Here is a 19,251-nt window from a genome sequence, read left to right as displayed (position 1 = left end):
TATATCTGAATAGCCTTAAGCCAGAATCCTGCAACATCTTGCACATGGTAGGACTGCTGTGGCAGCACTAAGCCCCTGTCACCGAAGACTGTGGGTCTCTACATGGGCACAGTAGTCTGTTCTCGTGCAAGAAGTTGCATGAGTGAGGCCTTTGTGGTCAAAGTGTGATGAAAGGATTTGGGGGCTTTATTAGTGGGGCTTACTCCTTGCCTAGGCTGGCCTGGCTCTGTAGCAGCATATCAGGCTTGAAGACTGTGGATAGATTTGGTTTAACCTTCAATTAAATCGTTTTAGATTATCACAGACTTCACTTTCAGATCTTGTAGGTTTTCTTGAGGCTAGATTTTCTTTTTCTCCTGCAGGTGGTGCAGTCTCAGACAAAGTCAAACAGTTGTTTTTATCATTTGTTTATTCATATTCTAGGCGGAGCCGGCAGTGTTGTCTATAGTTAAGATTGCCAAGTGTTATCTTGTTTTCAAGTTGCTTAAAACTTAGCCAAATTTTAACGGTTTGGACTGATATTTTCCATGCTGAGTATCTGCTGCAGACTGAATGTTTTTGGAAAGCTTCAGCAAAAATGGTTTGCCCATTATCAAGAACAAGGTTAGAGGAAAATGTATTTTCCCCACAATAAAATAATTCTTACAACTATTTCATTGGGAAGCTGTAATGCCTCCATGTTTTGGAGCAGGGATGTAACATGTGGTATGGGGTTGTCCTGCTGTCAAGGATGTGTGTTTTGCTATTCCTGGGGGGGAGGTGGGAGACACCTTAATTTGGCCAAGTTATAAGCCTTTGAAATATCTCTATTTGCACTTACTCAGTAGAGGTTAGTATAGCTTGGCAGCTAAATTTTTCAAAGATTCTGGCCTGGTCTACACTTATGAAAAATTCATACCCTTGAATCTTGTACCTATGCTGCGCTAACCCCCCAGTGCAGATGCATCTACTTCTGCCTTGCTCAGGGAGCTGGTGTTGTTATGGTGATGGAAAAACCCCTTCCATTGCTGCAGTTTGCATCTACACTACAGAGTTACAGCGGCATAGCTATGGTGCCGAAACTATGCTGCTGTAGCACCTGTAGTGTAGATGTGGCCTCCATCTGCAGTGGGCATACTCCAGCCTTGGGATGTGGGGGCTGAGCAGGTCTGTCCCAGTAGCCAAGTACCACTGTGGTGTTGGGCAAGGAAACCAAGAGTGATCAGAGTCTGTGCTCTGCACTCTTCCCCTGCTGGTGCTCAGGCAGTGTGGAGAAGGAGGAAAAGCCTGCCTAGAATGACAAAAGCTGGATAAGAAGTCTAGAAATGCAAGAGATTGGGAGGAAGAGCTGGTAGGGGAGGCTTGGGACAGGAACAGATTGGAGGGGATTGGGACAGGAGGGCTCATGCTTTGGAGGAAATGGGCAGAAGGGGCTGTGTCCACAGAACACCCTCTTCTCTAGAGCCTGGAGTGAAAACCAAGTTTTGTGAGTTTCACCATTCCTCTGCTGTCAGCACATATCTGTGAAACCCTCTTGCGAGTGTGTCTTCTTCCCTTCTAGTGCTGGTCCACATACAAAATGACAACTTACCACTGCTATTGGCTACTCTGTTAGCTCAAATAACAGAGATCTGTGTGGTGAACCTAAAGGTTCAAACCCTGTAGATGCTAATATGGTCCACATGATGGAAGTTGTCTCTTTCAGTTTCAGAAGAATATTAAGGTCAGGGGTGAAAGTAAGGGGGTACGGCGTACCGGTAAAAGGTAGCTGCCAGTACCGGACCGTACCACTGACTTTAAATCCCTGCCGCAGCAGCACTTTAACGTTGCTGCCCCTTTTGCGCCCCCGACGGGCAGCCCTGCTGGGTCCCTACCAGCAGGGTTGCCGATGGGGGGGCACAAAAGGGACAGCGATGACCCAGCAGGGCCGCCAATGGGGGGCGCAAAAAGGGCAGCGCTGTAATATCGCTGCCCCTGTTGCTCCTCCGCTCCCAGCCGCTGACGAGGGGCGTGGGTGAAGTAGCTGCCCAGGGGCCGCAATTTAAAAGGGCCCGGGGCTCTGGTTGCTGCTACTGCGGCTGCGCCTGCCGGAGTCCCTGGCCCTTTAAATGGCTGCTGGAGCCTCGGGCCAGGGAGCACAGATGGACTGGTTGGGGGATGCTGACCCCCAGCCCAACCCCTTCTGCCCGAGGCCATGCCCCTTCCAGGGGGGCCAGAGCACCCAGTACCGGAAATATCTGCATTTTATTTTCACCCCTGATTAAGGTTGCCAAGTCAAACACTCAAATGAGGAAATCTAGAATTAAGGTTGCCTGGACAGCCTTAATTTAGGCCCCTTCTGTGAATGCATATGACAGAGTCTTTAATAACATGATCACTTAACTTTTTTTCCACAGAAGTCCTACCTCATTCAGTGCAAAGTATGACTGAGGTTTATCTAGTGAAAGGCTGTGGTCTGTGGGGCTCTTGCCCCATTTATTGCGGAAGTTGAAAGGTGTGAATTGAATGAGGCATTGAGAGAGGACTGTAAGAGAGGCAGAGAGAGGTCTCGTGGTTAAAGCAATTGAATACTGCCCTGAGGAATTAGATTCTCTCTCTGCTTCTGTCACAGTTGCTATGTTATGCTAAGTGAGTCGCTTCCATCACTGGCTGTGTTCTTGATTTTCTGGGTGCCCAATTTGAGATTATGGCATCTGATTTGCAGATGTGCAGAGTACTTACGTCTGCACTTGAAGACAACGGGAGTTGTACTTTAAAAATATGGAGTGCTGTATACTACTAAGTACTCTGGAAAATGGGCCTTAAATAGTCTCAAAATGGGCACCCAAAATTAGTGGAAACTTTTTACTTTAATCTCTCTGTGCCCCAATTTCCCATCTGTAAAATGGGGATAATCCCCCACCAGCTCAGAGAGGACTTGTGAAAATGAATGTTTGTGAAGCACTTGGATACTAAAGCGATGAGTGCCATAGAAAATCCCAGAAGGAAACTATTAAATTCTGTTTTCATTGCAGGGTTTGAATAGTGCACTGCAACCGAGGTATTGGGTGGGGGGGGGGTGCCATACATTGAACAATGAGGATAAAGCAAAATATTGAATAGCTGCTCAATAGTGAGTATCGGCCATAATGTGCACTGAAGGAGGCCTGGGTCCTATGGAAAAAATCATATGTGATAATTTGTAATTAAAGACTGTAATATAATGCATTGGTGCAAGGGGGCTGAATTAATGTTGCTCAGGCAACCCTTATTTCCGACATTTCCAAACTCTTGAGTGATTGATTATGGAACTTTAACATTCTTTTAATATAGTTTTTTATATCTAATATAAAAACATGTTTTTTGGGGTATCCTGGTGAGTCGTGCTGACACCAAACCTGTAGACTGGGTGTCTAATACCTGAGCAATATCCAAAGGCTAATTAAGTGTGGCTTTGTTTTGCACAGTTTTCCTTTCATCCTGTATAGAAATTACACAATAGAATTACTTTAATGCTGTATTATGAATATTATGGGTTTTGTTTATTAGTTAACTAATCAGTTAAATTAGCTTTTAAGAGTTGAGTCAATTGTTGACTGCAGAATCTACATATGATAGTAATACTTTCTTTGCAAACATGTATGTAAGAAGTGCATGCACAGTCTACACAAATATCCACAACATGAGTATACCTGTGTCAAATCTTTAGATCCTTTTTTTCTCTGTGCAGCTTTGAGACAGAATTCCTCTGAAATGAGAGAATTCCTATAGTGTGTAAGAAGTGGGGAGATACAGCAACCACCCATCCTGTTACATGAATAAACATGTTAAATCATCTCTCCTGGATCATATTAGTCACCACTCTTTGTGGGGTGAGACTGGCTTCATGTGGTTTAGCATCCTGATGCTGGTAACTGGCATACTATCTCTTATTTTTTTTCAGCTGATGGTCTCTTAAGGAAATAGTCTAAAGAAGGGACTCCAGTATTTTTTGTACAAACAAAATGGATTTCTCATACAGTGATACATTCTTAAATGCCTTTGCAGGTGTTTCCAAATGATGTTTTGGTGGCTTTCCAGCTGCTGATGTCAATGGAGATGTTTACAGAGAGGGCATTTAGAATTTTTTGCCATGTCTCCTTATATTTCAGATCAGATGGAAGAAAAAAATTACATGCAGCTACAGGAACATGTTGATATGCCTTTAAATGCTTTTTTTTTTTTTTTCAAAGTGGGAGCTAGCGGTATCTACCTTACTAGGATGGGAGAGAAAAAGATGGATAGCTATGTGGCTACTAAGGGTGTCCTGAGATCTTGAGAAAAATTAAGGTATGTCTACACAGCCAGTGGCAGGGAGCCTCCAAACCTGGGTCAACAGACTTGGGTTTGCTGGACTCAGACTAAAAATAGCATCTTCTTCCCAGACTTGAGAGCCCGAGCCACAACATCTACACAGTTATTTTTAGAGTGGTAGCGCAAGCGAGAGTCTGTCAACCTGGGCTCCGATGCTTGCTGCCACAGGCTGTAGACCTACACTGTGATGCTTAGCTACATTGATTCTTGCATGCACAAGGTGGGTTCACCATGTGCGCTATAGAATATTTTTGCTTATGGCTAAGAACTCTGAACGTCTTTCAGTGCATTCAGTGGTGATCTGCTCTTAGTCTCTAAGTGCACGTCTATGTCCACAATCTGGAAGTGAGTCTCCCAGCCCAGATCTACAGCGTTGTGCTGGCAAGGCTTGTGCTCTAGGTATAGCTGTGTAGATGTTGTGGCTCAGGCAGGAGCTCGGGCTCCGAAGCGAGGGGGAAGTTGAGTGGGCTTGAGTGCCAGAGCTCCAGCCTGAGCCACAATGTCAAAGCTGCATCTTCACAACTATTTTTGGAGCACTGGCACAAGCCCTGCAAGCACCAATCTGTGGACCTGGGCTGAGAGACTTGCTCCCTGATGCAGTGTAGACATGCGCTAAGGCATATTGCAGATGATTAACTTCCTCTGCTTTGAGAGATGATTGATAGGCTATGCTACTATGCTCCACCCTGTATTGGAATTTTGAGAACCTTGATGCCAAAATCTCAGTCCCATCCTTTGCATTATTGTGAGCAGGTCTCAGTTCTTCATTAGATCATGTGCCTGAGCTGCTAAGTTTGGTTCCAGTTCCAAACTTTCCCCCAAAGTTTTAGAGATCTGATAGGAGTCCATTTTACTTTGTCCAATTAGAGGTAGAATAGGGCAGCAGTGATGTGGTCAGAATTAGATCCAGACTTCTCAAGTTTGGGTATGGCTGGATGTGGGACCATTTCTACTACTTGTCTGCTCCTGTGCAAGAGGAGGGAGAGGAAGTTGTTGATAATATTGAACCTTTGGCTGCTATATACAGGACAGAGCTCAACATAAAAACCACCCATTTTGAAAACGAAATTGTAGGATTCCACCAATAAAAGGTGTAAATGACCTTTAGAATAGCTCATATTAAAGCTAATATGTCAGGTTAAGTTCTATTGATTTGATTTACCAAGAAAAATGAAATAGAAATGGCTCAGTTGACAAGGTAGAGCTTACTGCATTCAGTAGTAAGTCGAGTGCTGGCCCTGACCCTCTGTAGGTTACCAGTGAACAGCCTCAGCCTCTCAACTGTTGTCCCTCTCTTCTACCATTGCCTACACGTCAGTGACTGCCCCAAACCCCCCTTCTAAAAGGAGTTAAAATTCTATTTGCGGTGACCTATTGAACTGATGCGGTCTTCAAATCTTTTTGGATGAGGCAGAAGGGCATATGGTGTAATACTGTTTATACAGACACAGTCTGCTTCTGTGCAGGCTTCTAGTTTTGTACTAGGCCAGTAACATGCTATACCGATAAAGGACAAGGCTGAGCAACGGTGTATCTGCCTGGCTACTCTTGCTGCCTGTTGTACACAGTATAATGTGATCTGTTGCTTTTAATTATATAATGTGCCAGATCATGTCGTGAAGGGCACATAATGAATTGCTGTATAAATAGTGATGATGGCTAAATAATGAGATATGGCACAGTTGAAAGTTGGGCCTCCCAGATGTCAAGGATTTTTCTTTCGGCATCATCCCCTGTATCCCCTTGGGATTTGTGTGTTGTGCAAATCTACAGGCTGCTAGAAACGTTTTGTGGGGTGTTCAGGTTGTGGGATTTGTTTAGAGACTATCATGCAGATGTCTCATGTATTTGAAACTCTGATACCCATTAAACTACTCTGAAATGTGGGATGGCCACATACCAGAAGCTGGTGTGTTAACTAGCCCACTGTTGCCTCAGGTATTAATTTTGTATATCTAGATATGACTAATAAGGGAGTTGCTTCCTTTAGTGGTCGCAGATGACCAATTTGTACTGTGAGGAGGAACAAAGCTAGAGGAGGTTGTGTTACCCAGAAAGCAAGCGCAATCCCCAGAGTGAGTCATGAAGCTTATACATTAAGCCACAAGGTGCTAAACTGGTAGCAAAATTCAAACATAGCTATGCCAGCTTTATTTCTTCTGCCCTTTGTTAGAGATGATTCCAGGCAGCAAAGTTTTGTTGTGGGTTTCCAATACTCACAAAGGTAAGGGGGTATTTGGAATTAGCATCTGAAGTATGAAAACCTAAGGGAAATGAGGAAAGTGACTGCCTTGTGCAAATCGTAAAGGATATCAGGCAGAAGGGAGTTTGCGTTTTCCCCAGCTCAGTTTTCATGATGTTATTTTTTTTTTATTTCTGTAGGTGCCCTGTGAATCACAGTGGTGCTTTGGACTGGGTGATCCATATATTAAAATATCAGTGTTCCAGGAGTGGAGAGGGGAGGCCCATCAAGAGAAGGGCATGAAAAAAATCTGAATTATGAATAAAACTAGTGATACCTAATGCTGGTGAAAGGCATCTGACAGACCTCCTTCCCCTGCTAAATGGACTTTAATCTATGCTACCACTGTGGTTTTAAAAAGCCATATGGGTGCTATTTTAACCATTTTCTCAGTTTTCAGCCTCTGTTTGTCCTTCCCCTGCTGACAATTCGCTTACAAACAGATGGTGTCTCTTCTCAAATCATTAAACCTTCTTCAAAATGCTTAACCTGGGTAAAATATAAAACCTGGGATTGGGAATCCAGTTCCAATAAAATATAAATGAGCCTCCAAATCCAGATGAGATTTAAGATGAGGTTCAGATTCAAGGCTAAATTAAGGTTTGGGATCCTATTAACAGGCATAAACCTAGTGAGCCATTCTTATGAAATGCTGGTCTCAAATGGCTGAAATCTCATTAGATCAGCTGTTTTAAATGAGAATTTTTGACATGTTGGAATTAAATCTCTGACTTCAGCCGTATCAGAAAAGGGTAGATCTGAACAGGGAACCAGAACTGTATTGAGTGGGTTTAGATCTGAGTATTAACATGTGACAGCTGTGTCTGGCTGTCTGAATATCTGCTGTATGAACATTGGTGATTTTAATAATTAGTGATCTGTTGCTTTTCTTCAGAAGAGATGTATATCTAGTAACATCTTTATACGTCCCTATCTGCATTAACATGGTAATGAAGCAAGTTCAAAAAGTACTGAAGACAATCAGTGTGCTTAATGAGATTATATGCAAACCTCCTAAAACAATTTGCCTAAGTAATCACTGAAAGCGAGGAGGAAAACTTTTTTAATAATTGCAAAGCAGTATCTCTCTTAACACTGAAATAGGAACAGAGGAGAGATTTAACATAAGCCAAAAAAAGGCAGGAAATTGGCTTTTGTTTCTATGCAACTCCCCTCCACCCCTAATCCCCAATGTAATCAAGTTGAGTTGCGTGTGGAAGAAGGAAGGAAGAAGTGAATTGTATTATATATTGACTCAAATATGCACCCCACAATGATGTATTGAACTGAGTAAACACCTCACATCCACTTTACAAGAATCAGAACTGTGGTGTGGGGCTCTCTGCTATGCCCTTAGTAAATAAATATACCCCAGTGTAACCACATTAGGGCAGTTCAAATGACTGCAAACATCTAGTGAAGATGTGCTACACCAGTAGAGTTCTGGTTTTGACTTTCCACGCCATCTTTGCATAAGGCACAATCGCTTCCAATTTGCGGTGATCAGATGCCTTAATAAGGACTGTAAGTGGGGCCTTTGCAACTCCCATACTTTGCTGCTGTGGCCAGTTAAAGGTAGACTACATACTTGCAAGCTGCACCCATGGGCAAGGGCTGCCTGGTTCCCTCCTGGACTTGCACAATGCTTCCCTTAGTTATTGAATGGTTAAAATGCTTAATTGACATGCTTGACTTGACTAGACTCTTAAGACGACACTTAATGAAGGGAAGGGGATTGTGATGAATGAGGTTGTATAATGAAGCATAATGACCAATTCTCTAAGAATATGGAACAGCTGAGAGTCACAGGAAAGGCTTACTAAGGTTACATGATTCTTCGAGAATTGGATTGAGCCTGTTATGGGGCTCTTTCTGCAGTACTCTGCTATTCAAGTACAGTTTTGTATTATCAGTCTCTACTTCATACTTTTTTCTTGTTCTATATTTTACCATTAAGGTAGGCATGTATTTGAGACAACCTTAATTGTGTCCTAGTCCTCTTGGTTGAGGAAGATCACTGATATATATCTTGGAGAGAAACTGAGCTCTGAACTTAAGGAAAGCAGGATTAGAATCCATGGATAACATAAGGGCATGGGCAACAATGGTTGGGATTTCCATCCCTAAACAGTGTCATGGGGCTGAGTTGGTGCAATACAGACCGGGAAAGAGCTAAATGACCTAAGGATTTAAGGTTCTGGTGCAGAATCCAGACAGTTTTGTACCATCTTTAATAAAGTAATATTTGATAGTGCACTTTCATCCAACATCGAGCCTTTGAGACTCAGTGACAATCAGCTAGCTTGTGCATGCCAGTGCCTCAAAGAAGAGTTCTTTGTGTGGCAAAACCAGTCCAGCTGGAACCAGCCAGTGCTGAAAATTTCACAGGAGAGCCTGATTTTTCAAGATCACAGTCCGGCTTCCACATTGAAGAGTTTTAAGCCATGAATCCAAATTTTGGGAGGCTTATTCCGAGGAAAGCATGGGACTGGGGTTCATGGGGTTCAAAATGATCTGGACAAACTGGAGAAATGCTCTGAAGTAAATAGGATGAAATTCAATAAGGACAAATGCAAAGTACTCCACTTAGAAAGGAACAATCAGTTGCACACATACAAAATGGGAAATGACTGCCTAGAAAGAAGTACTGCAGAAAGGGATCTGGGGGTCATAGAGCATCACAAACTAAATATGAGTCAACACTGTAACACTGTTGCAAAAAAAGCAAACATCATTCTGGGATGTATTAGCAAGAGTATTGTAAGCAAGACATGAGAAGTAATTCTTCTGCTCTATTCTGGGCTGATTAGGCCTCAACTGAAGTATTGTGTCCAGTTCTGGGCTCCACGTTTCCGGAAAGATTTGGACAAATTGGAGAAAGTCCAGAGAAGAGCAACAAAAATGATTAAAGGTCTAGAATACATGACCTATGAGGGAAGATTGGGTTTGTTTAGTTTGGAGAAGAGAAGACTGAGAAGGGACACAATAGCAGTTTTCAAGTACATTAAAGGTTTTACAAGGAGGAGGGAGAAAAATTGTTCTGCTTAACCTCTGAGGATTGGACAAGAAGCAATGGGCTTAAATTGCAGCAAGGGCGGTTTAGGTTGGACATTAGGAAAAACTTCCTAAATGTCAGGGTGGTTAAGCACTGGAATAAATTGCCTAGGGAGGTTGTGGAATCTCCATCATTGGGAATTTTTAAGAGCAGATTGGACAAACACCTGTCAGGGATGGTCTAAATTCTAGATCAGTGGTTCCCAAACTGGGGGCGCCACTTGTTCAGGGAAAGCCCCTGGTGGGCCAGGCTGGTTTGTTTACCATCTGTGTCCTCAGGTTCAGCAGATCGCAGCTCCCAGTGGCTGCGGTTTGCCGCTCCAGGCCAATGGGGGCCATGGGAAGTGGCATGGGCCGAGGGATGTGCTGGCCGCCCTTCCCACAGACCCCATTGGCCAAGAACGGTGAACCGCGGCCAGTGGGAGCCGTGATCGGCTGAACCTGCGGATGCGTCAGGTAAGCAAACTGGCCCGGCCCGCCAGAGGCTTTCCCTGAACAAGCAGCACCCCTAGTTTGGGAACCACTGTTCTAGATAATACTTAGTCCTGGCTTAAGTGCAGGGGACTGGACTAGATGACCTCTCAAGGTCCCTTCTAGTTCTATCATTCTGTGAGGTCGAGGTTCTATTCTTGGCTCTGTCAGTGATTTGCTATGTGATGTTGGACAAATCACTTAGCTTCTCTGTACCTCAGTTTCCCTATCTATAAAATGCAGATATTTACCTATTCACAGGGTGCGGGTTAAGGCTTCATTCATGAAAGTTCATAACGTTCATTAACTTCTCAGCCAGAAAATGTTATTGAATGAAAAAGTATAGTGGTTTATCCAATTCTAACTGAAATGTGTGTGGTTTTCCCATTGCTGCTTAAAACAGTGTCAAACCAGCACCAGGCACACTGTGCTCTTTTGTGGTATATGTAACATATGCCAAGATACAAGCTGTGATCCCTGTCCTTTTCTGTAATGTGGCCAGCAGATGTTTCTCTTCATGTACACTATCACAGACCGATCATTGTCTAAATGCTGCAGGTGAAATGTATGTGACTGAAATTCTGAGGTGAGCCATGCGGTGTGACGCTTCTTTTTAGTGTATGCACAACATGCCCCAGGTGGTATGTGACCAGGATTTATCACAGAATTTGGTCCGCAGGTTGGATCATTAGCTTCCCCGGTATGGGCTGGGTACTGATGGGGAGTGCAACATGAACGCTGATCCATGTCCCCCTGTATGACACTGAAGAAATACCAAACTCAGAAGGCTTTAAAGTACATGATTTCAGATAATTTTAATGACTTAAAAAAAATTAGGATAGAGCAGGTAAGCCTGTCAGTGTGAATGAAACTGTGGGATGCATATTCCACAGCCATGACTAATTTAGTACACTGTGACTCAGCCAGTGATGCATTATCAAGAATCTCTGAGACCTTCTGGACTCCCAGTTAACAAAAAATAAATAAAAACATTCTATTTAATGTGACTAATTGAATCCTTGAATCTAATTTTATTGCTCCCAAACTACCATACGACTAAAGCTGTGGGAAACAGCGGGTCTGATCCACAGAGGCTTCTGTGAATGCTTTCTTGGGTTTAAATTCCCATGGGCTTGTGCCTCTTGAGTATTCATCTGAGTTGTGTTCAAATCCAAAGCAAAACTAACATGTTTCACTTGGTTTAATCACAAACCATATGTTCGGCTCAGGTTAGCTAAAAAGGGGAGCAAATCAGGGAACCTTGATGAATCTGCGCTGAACTTCAAGTTTGTACTAAGACGAATAGGGAAATGTTCCATGGTTTGTGAGCTTGAAGTGAAAGTTTTGCAAAATTCTAGACTTAAATCCATATTTGGCTTTGTATTTTTTTTTTATTTTTATTTTTTTAAATCATGGGCCTTAGCCATTTGGTTAAGGCCCCTTCTGTATTTTTTTGAACTGCATTTTTTTTCAACAAAGTATTTATTCTGTTTTTTTAATCACATCAACTGCAGGACAGAAATGACATGTTGACAAAGTTTAACCAAAACATGGTCATGGAAGGGTGGTCAGCAACCAAGGCACTGGACTGGGTCTCTGGAAAACTGGATTCCTCTGTTGGCCCTGCCTCTGATTTTTAAGTTAAAAGATCTGTCTTTTGCTTTTTGAGCTCTCCCTGCCCACCCCCAAAACGTATGCAACATTTAGTGTTGCCCAGGCTCCCAAATAGATAGAGTAAGGTGACCCTTGCCCCTGCTGCAAGAGCTCTCACTGACTGCCTTACAGTGCGGAGTTTCATCCCAAAGCCAAAAATTCTAATTCTCTCCCCACCCCCACAACCCTACATCTGCTTATCCCCTAGCCCAGCAATTATTTATGCACCCTCACATCTGTTCTAGTCCCTCAGCCCAACTTGTCTCCTGCAGCTGCAGGGGTTCTTCACCTCCCTGCCCCAGGTCTGGGAGTGGGGGAGGGGATGTGGTTGCAGCAGGGTCTTCCCTCTTCCCAGAACTGGGGAGGGGGAAGCTCCAAGGAGTCATCACATCCTCTCCCTTTCCTGTGCCTAGTGTTGCGGGGATTGAGGAGCAGATTGACCCATGGTTCACAGAAAGGATGGAGGAAGTGGCTGGGCCCTTTCTGCTCCCCTTTCTCTTCTTGTGAGGGTGGTGTGTCAGCTGCTCCTTCTCTACCCTTCCCTCTCAGCTCCCGAGGGATGGGGTAGAGTTTTGCCTGCCTTTATCATCCTTGACTGGCTGCTCTTCCCCAAAAGAGGGGACTTTTCCCCTGCACAGGATTAGAAATTTCAATGGCTGGAACTTCTCATCAGTGTGAGATAGGATTTTGTTCCCTGTTGGAGCCAGTTACTGGGCTTGAAATTGCATGCGTCAGCAACTCTGTGCCTCTGTTTGGTAGGGATAATACTTCCTTCATAGATTCATAGATTCATAGCTACTAAGGTCAGAAGGGACCACTCTGATCATCTAGTCCGACCTCCTGCACAGCGCAGGCCACAGAATGTCACCCACCCACTCCTATGAAAAACCTCACCCATGTCTGAGCTATTGAAGTCCTCAAATCATGGTTCAAAACTTCAAGGAGCAGAGAAGCCTCCCTCCAGTCAACCATGCCCCATGCTACAGAGGAGGGCAAAAAAACCTCCAGGGCCTCTCCAATCTGCCCTGGAGGAAAACTCCCTCCCGACCCCAAACATGGCAATCAGCCAAACCCTGAGCACATGGGCAAGATTCACCAGCCAGATACCCAGGAAAGAGTTTTCTATAGTAAATCAGATCCCATCCATCTAATATCCCATCTCAGGGGATTTGGCCTATTTACCCTGAATATTTAAAGATCAATTACTTACCAAAATCCCAATTTCCCATCATACCATCTCCTCCATAAACTTATCGAGTAGAATCTTAAAACCAGATAGATCTTTTGCCCCCACTGCTTCCCTTGGAAGGTTATTCCAAAACTTCACTCCTCTGATGGTTAAAAACCTTCGTCTGAAAAAAAAAAAAAAAACCTTCCTACCACCCTTTGTCTCTCTTGTCTATACAGGTTATAAAATCTTCAGGGCAGTGATGGTCTTTTACTTTGTGTTTGTACAGCGCCTAGCACAATAGGGATCTGATAGCAGTTGGGGCTCATTGTCCTTCAGATTGTTCTGTAACATTCTCCTCTGCCACAATGCCTACAATAAACTTGACAAGGATTAGGCACCTGCTGTGCTAAGACCACTGCCTATCATCAGGCTGACCAACATGGTCTCATTGCTTTGTTTGCTTCCTCCCACCTCTCTCTAACCATTTGTTCTCTTGTAAGTTCTTTGGGGCAGGGACTGTCTTGTTGTGTGTTTTGTACTCTGCCTAGCATCATGAGGTTCTGGTCCATATGCTATGGTCATATAAATAATAAAACATGCCAGATTTTAAAGTTTCAGCAGCCTCTGAGAAAACTGATCTGGCCAAATTTGAACTCCTGAATTTCAAAATTTGACACTATGGACATCTTGAGAATTTTGTTTGGAAACAGAATCACTTCTTGAATTCTGAGTTGTTAAACTTATCAGGTGTTTTTTGCCAGAAACTGGGGAATGGGCAACAGGGGATGGCTCACTTGATTATCTGTTCTGTTCATTCCCTCTGGGGCAGCTGCCACTGGCCACTGTCAGAAGACAGGATACTGGGCTAGATGGACCTTTGGTCTGACCCAATATGGCTGTTCTTCTGTCTTTGCACATGTGTAATAAAATGCAAACTGATATTTACTTTTGAGGCTTTTAAGTTGGCTGTAGAGCTCATCAAAATGTTTTCACTGAAACATTTTTAGGGGGGAAATGGCTTTTCAATCAAAATAGTTCTTACAGAGAATGTTTACTTTGCTTGAACTTTTGGTTCCTGATGGAAAACTAGAAATTGGGGGGGAAATAGCTTTTTGGATTTTTTATTGAATCATTTGAGAAATTTTGGAGGGAAAAACAAAAAAAAATCAAAATTTCCTATGAAGAATTATGAGAATTTTTCAACTAGCTGTACTTGGCTGTGATCACTTTGTGCAGGTCCACCACCTATTGACACATTTCCTTGGTAGACAATTCTTGAATTTAAAAATACATATATACATATAAGGTTTTTGTAAATCAAGGGTTGTCAGTTGATATTGTAGCCTAGATTTTATCTTCTGAATCCCCTTTATAAAGAGGGATGACATGAATGACTGTTCTCTGCTAGTTTCACCTAGAAGTACCTGTTTCCTTGTTTGTTGACATGAATTAAATGTTCCTTTCACTCACTGTTTTGAGTCCATGCCAAGCACTAATGTTGCCCATAGGTTGAGTTTGCTCATTGATCACTGCTTCATATACAGCATTTTGCAGGTTCTGTATTTATCTCCCCTAGTTCTTTCCTACAAAAGGACATATGGGTGGAAATAGAACTTTTGCATTGGCATGAGTCCTGCTCAGGAGTTGAAGTGCAAGTTTTACTCTGAGGGGTCTTCAGTGGTACATGTGAAAGAAGTAAATGGGTCTCAGTCCACATCACAAGAAACCCATTGTCGTAAGAGACTGTTTTATTGGCAATCTCAGTAGAGAGGCCAAGGAATTGTCATGTAGACTGAATAACTCATACTATGTGCCATGGTATTCCTTATGAACATCCTTGGTGTATCTGATCATGTCTCCTTCTAATGGCTGGCCCCAGAAATTAATAACCTGCTACTTCAGCAAAACTACTGACATTCTCCTTTCGCTGAAATGGTATAGTTCTCTGCTTTTCATGTGCTGACAATCCCATTCCTGAACAAATTCCGTTGCCGAACATTCTGTCTACATGTCTGTGATTATGGTTTGTGGGGTAGGGGTGTACTAGAAACCCCAAAATATAGCTGCAAATCCATTTGTAAGGAAGCTAAAACACCTTGCTGTTAAAGCTGACAAACTTTCATTGAATTCCATACTCATGAAAGCCAATGAAATATGACTGCTGCTATTCAAAAATTTCAGGCCTCAAATGGCTCTTGTGATGTTTCATTTGAGATAGAATCCCAGCTAGATGGATTACAGAAGAATGGTGCCATTTCAATATCATTTAATATTGCCCAAAGTCAGAGAGAGAGAGAGAGACGCGCACACACACACACAAATCCCCCCAGAACACCAGCTGTTACTTGAATTGCTTAGACTCACAACTCTTCATTTTTCAGGTACGCTTCAGTGCCACAAAACTAACCAGCAAGACTTGGCACATCATGGAATTCTAATGGGTAGTTAAGGTAGGGGCTAGCCACAAATTAACAGCTTTGATGCCCGGCTGGAAGTGGGGGGGGGGGAAGGGGGAAATGCATGTCTTGCTTGTTTGCTGCTCAGTCCCTGAATATTATTTCATGTGAGAGGGCAGCCACCAAATACTGAGGCAGCATTTTGATTTTACTGGATGTCTGTTTTTCTCTATGGAATAAATGGGAGATTTTCCCTGCACACTTTCTTTTGGAGTCTTTATGCAGTAGCCTGCCACTTTGTAAAGCAGCTGGGAATTTAACAAGCACAAATGAGAAGCTGTGGATAATTAGGCTTCTTGGTGTTTGAGCATTATTAATTTTTTTAAATCAATTAGCTAATCAAGAAAGGGCTATTGCGACACTTTTTTTTTTTTTCCCCTTCAAGCAAAGTTCCGGCTGGGTTGACAGGATAGACCCTGGTAGGAACCCTATATCTGACAGGACTCCGAAGACACCACCACTGGGCAATGAAGGGAAGATGATTCTGATGGATGAGGCCGTATAACGAAGCCTGATATTGATCTGTGGTTCATGCTGACCACAGAGCCTAGCTGAAATCATTCTTTAGCTCTCTGCCCTAAACTCTGCCAGCTGCCACATACAAACTTCCTACCGGCATGGACAACCTTTGAATACAGCAAGAATTTATTTCCAGAGTTAGGGGTGTCAGTCTGTCTGACCCTGGAGATAAGTTAATAGTTCATTCTATGTATGTATCAATAATATCATCCGATAAATACAGCCAAGGATTTACAAGATGACTAGTGATTTTTTTTAGGTGCCTCTGTTTTGTGGATAACTAACTGAGACCTCTTAAAGGAGCCTGATTTACAGAAAGTGTTGAAAATCAGGTCCTTTTAATGTGTCTCAAGGTGGGTACCCGGTGACCCGCTTAAAATCACTAACACTTCTGAATGTCTGAGGTATTTTCAAGTGCCTATGTGGCTTAAGAACATGAACCCCATTGAGGGCAAGGGCTTGTGCTCCCAAGTCCCTTATGTGTTTTTGAGAATCCCACCCTTGATCTGTATCTCTTGCTGAATACACAGGAAGCTAAATACATACTAACTACAACTTTCATGATGATATTGCTTTGGACTATGAGATTGTAATATGCAGTGATGGAAGGCGTATTGGAGTCTACTGTTCTCTCGCTGTGTGGGCAATTATTCACCTACCACAACTCCTCCATGCAGTGAAGAGAAGAAGAGACCTCTCCATATGAGTCAAGCTGTAATACATATGGTACAAAGCTGGGGTGAGAACTGTAACCCAAGAAGGAGGATCTGATGTTGACATATGTGACAGTAAAAGAAAATAATCCTTTAAACTTTGCTGCCCTCTTACATTTCACGAATTAATTTATACATGTTTGTATTTAAAATGAGTTAATTTAGTGCTCATGAAAACGTGGTTTGAGGCAGTGTGGCATGTGCAAACAATTCCTGTGGAGATCTGGTCAATGCCCTTTAATCCTGACTCTCAAGCACTGTGCTGTTCTTCTCCCAGGCCCTGCCTGAACAAACTTTATCTAACCTGGTGGCTGAACTTTGTGACTTTGTCCTCACCCATAACTATTTCACATTTGGGGACAATGTATACCTTCAAATCAGTGGCACTGCGATGGGTACCCGCGTGGCCCCACAGTATGCCAACATTTTTATGGCTGACTTAGAACAACGCTTCCTCAGCTCTCGTCCCCTAATGCCCCTACTCTACTTGCGCTACATTGATGACATCTTCGTCATCTGGACCCATGGAAAAGAAGCCCTTGAGGAATTCCACCATGATTTCAACAATTTCCCTCCCACCATCAACCTCAGCCTGGACCAGTCCACACAAGATCCACTTCCTGGACACTACAGTGCTAATAAGCGATGGTCACATAAACACTACCCTATATCGGAAACCTACTGTCCGTTATTCCTACCTATATGCCTCTAGCTTTCATCCAGATCACACCACACGATCCATTGTCTACAGCCAAGCTCTACGATACAACCGCATTTGCTCCAACCCCTCAGACAGAGACAAACACCTACAAGATCTCTATCATGCATTCTTACAACTACAATACCCACCTGCTGAAGTGAAGAAACAGATTGACAGAGCCATAAGAGTACCTACTACAGGACCGGCCCAACAAACAAAATAACAGAACGCCACTAGCCATCACCTTCAGCCCCCAACTAAAACCTCTCCAACGCATCATCAAGGACGACCCATCACTCTCACAGATCTTGGGAGACGAGCCAGTCCTTGCTTACAGACAGCCCCCCAACCTGAAGCAAATACTCACTAGCAACCACACACCACCCAACAGAACCACTAACCCAGGAACCTATCCTTGCAACAAAGCCCGTTGCCAACTGTGTCCACATATCTATTCAGGGGACACCATTATAGGGCCTAATCACATCAGCCACACTATCAGAGGCTCGTTCACCTGCGCATCTACCAATATGATATATGCCATCATGTGCCAGCAATGTCCCTCTGCCATGTACATTGGTCAAACTGGACAGTCTCTACATAAAAGAATAAATGGACACAAATCAGACGTCAAGAATTATAACATTCAAAAACCAGTCGGAGAACACTTCAGTCTCTCCGGTCACTCGATTACAGACCTGAGAGTGGCTATCCTTTAACCAAAAAACTTCAAAACCAGACTCCAACGAGAGACTGCTGAATTGGAATTAATTTGCAAACTGGATACAATTAACTTAGGCTTGAATAGCGACTGGGAGTGGATGGGTGATTACACAAAGTAAAACTATTTCTTCCCCCCACCCCACCCCCCCACTGTTCCTCAGACGTTCTTGTTAACTGCTGGAAATGGCCCACCTTGATTTTCATCACTCCTCCCCCCCCTCCGCTGGTAATAGCTCATCTTAAGTGATCACTCTCCTTACAGTGTGTATGATAAAACCCATTGTTTCATGTTCTCTGTGTGTATATATAAATCTTCCCACTGTATTTTCCACCGAATGCATCTGATGAAGTGAGCTGTAGCTCACGAAAGCTTATGCTCAAATAAATTTGTTAGTCTCTAAGGTGCCACAAGTACTCCTTTTCTTTTTGCGAATACGGACTAACATGGCTGCTACTCTGAATCAAAAGTTTACCTTGTCATGCAATGTGTTTGATCTTCCCAAATTCAGGATAGGCCACCAAACTTCATTCCATGTGTGATCTAAACTGGGATTTGTAGTCAAGTCTCTAGGGTGACAGGCTACTGCACCAAACCGCTGTGCCACCAAACTGATTTCCCCCATTAAGCAACCTCTGCTGACGTGGTCAGGGGTTAGTGTTCACTCCTCAAAAGTACAACGTTCCAAATAGTGCTTTACCTGTCTGACGCCAGCCACTCAAGAATTGTAACTCTTCACAACACCCCCATTTTAATTGTGGGTGGGTGGGCAGGGGCTGGAAATAGTCTTATATTAGATCTGAACATTCTGGATTAGATCATTTCTGACCTAGTGCCTGTATATCCCTTCTGCTCCAAAATGACAGTCATTCCACCCTGGAGGCCATAAAATACAAATGCAGTGAAGTGCATTTACTGCCAATGAGGGGAAAAAGCTAGCATCCTGCTAGACCAGAAGTGAATGTTTCCTAGGGTGACTACGTTTACTGCTTAATAAAATGAGGCCTTTATGGTTTAGAGACTTTTCTGCCCCCTCCTTTTGTGCAGCCCCATAGGCTTCCACTGTGCTTCAAGGGTGATGCCCTTAATACTTGAGGCATTTGTTCCATGGCCTGGAATGCAGCTGTGCCATCTCAACTGCCAAATTGGGAACATTCATTATATAACAGTGTCTGATATAAGAAGAACATACAAAAATGGACAGAGCTCCTTTGAGCTCTGCCTTGGCTCTGCTGTGCAG

General features: G+C 43.3%; 1 long non-coding RNA gene across 1 annotated transcript in view; it reads left to right on the top strand.

Annotated features, from left to right (window-relative positions):
• Positions 1 to 19,251, top strand: part of LOC122461147 — a 53,150-nt gene that overhangs the window by 9,174 nt on the left and 24,725 nt on the right. Inside the window, exon 2 of the long non-coding RNA XR_006282914.1 lies at positions 4,191 to 4,287. This is a non-coding gene — a long non-coding RNA (uncharacterized LOC122461147). The remainder of the gene's footprint in view (positions 1 to 4,190; positions 4,288 to 19,251) is intronic.

This window comes from Dermochelys coriacea, chromosome 7, assembly GCF_009764565.3.
Source record: "Dermochelys coriacea isolate rDerCor1 chromosome 7, rDerCor1.pri.v4, whole genome shotgun sequence".
Classification (NCBI taxonomy): Eukaryota; Metazoa; Chordata; order Testudines; family Dermochelyidae; genus Dermochelys; species Dermochelys coriacea.
This window is presented reverse-complemented; position numbering and strand designations above follow the sequence as displayed.